The sequence below is a fragment of the Symphalangus syndactylus genome, chromosome 21 (genome assembly GCF_028878055.3).
Source record: "Symphalangus syndactylus isolate Jambi chromosome 21, NHGRI_mSymSyn1-v2.1_pri, whole genome shotgun sequence".
Taxonomy (NCBI): Eukaryota; Metazoa; Chordata; class Mammalia; order Primates; family Hylobatidae; genus Symphalangus; species Symphalangus syndactylus.
This window is the reverse complement of record NC_072443.2, coordinates 2,414,838-2,416,105: the sequence shown is the minus strand read 5'-3', so window position 1 is coordinate 2,416,105 and position 1,268 is coordinate 2,414,838. Positions and strand designations below refer to the sequence as shown.

At 60.4% G+C, this 1,268-nt stretch overlaps 1 non-coding gene across 1 annotated transcript; it reads right to left on the bottom strand.

Moving 5' to 3' along the window:
• Positions 1–527: 527 nt before the first annotated feature.
• On the bottom strand, positions 528–680 carry LOC129471761 (5.8S ribosomal RNA). Its single transcript, XR_008653722.1, has one exon. It is a non-coding gene; the product is annotated as a 5.8S ribosomal RNA (ribosomal RNA).
• Between the last annotated feature and the right edge of the window lie 588 nt (positions 681–1,268).

The window sequence follows — 1,268 nt, the reverse complement described above, 5'->3', positions numbered from 1 at the left end:
TCCATTGGGGCGGGTGGTGAACCACAGTGACAGGGACCTGCTCCCCTACCCTCTCTCCACCTGACCCATCTTACTTGCTTTCTTCTCCCCCCTACAACATGCCCCCATTGCCGACAATGTGCAATGATGACAATGGCACGGCACTTTCTACCCAGCCAGGGCCAAGGAACCCCACACCACAAGCCACATGCAGTGCAAGTTCCTCCCCGAGGGAGGAACCCAGACCGTGATGGCAGCCACTAGAACTCTGCCCGAGCCAGTTCTCTTCCCTCTCCATCTTCGCAGATGGTGGTGCTGCCCTCTATTTCTCCCTCACAGCCAGGCATCCCCCTTCCACCTGCCACCCAATGCGTGACCACGCAGGGCCCACGGGGGGAGGGGGAAGGGGTGGGCGTGGCAGAAGAGGAGGGCAGATGTCGCCGGGTCTGCACTTGGGGGAACAGGGCCCAGGCAGGCCCTGTGAGGGAACCCCCAGCTGTGCACACTGAGGAGCCTGGAGGCACCCCCAGGGGTGATTGACTGGCAAGCTACACTGAGACAGGTGTAGCCCCGAGAGGAACCTGGGGCTGCAAGTGCATTTGAAGTGTGGATGATCAATGTGTCCTGCAATTCACATTAATTCTTGCATTTAGGTGCGCTCTTCATCAACAAATGAGCCAAGTGATCCACCGCTAAGAGTCGTATGTGGTTGATTTGGTGCGGGTGCTCCCAACACTGGGAGGCCCTCCTGGCACAGCACATCACCCAGAGTGTTTGCCTTAGGCTGGCCAGTCAGACAGCAATGGGACCAGACTCTGGAGATGGAGCGGAAGGTTTCACAGCACAGGGAGGTGCGTGCTGACCATGTGGGGGGAATGCTGACACCACCCCACAGGCGCCCGGGGGTTCCTGCCTCCATGGCGTGGGGCACACACCACACATATGGCACATGCATGACAGCACGATGGCCACCGGATAAAGCTCCCACCTGATGGCCGCCACGACAGCGGTGCCAGCGGTGACACAGAAGTGTGGTGCGGCCCCGACCAGGGTTCAGAGTCTGCAGGGAAGGCAAGTGAGGGGCTGGGACCCTCCCAAAGGGACTCCCCCATGGGCTCACTGCACCCGACCCAGTGGCTGATGGGCGACCCCCCAAGGGGTCCTTAAACCTCCATGTTGGAATGCGCTGGGTACCTGAATGGCAGGGAAGTGGATAAGGAGAGGGGGACTGGAATCCAACCCCCGACCCTTGAGATACCCTAGCTGGAAGGCTGGGGAGAGCCAGTGGG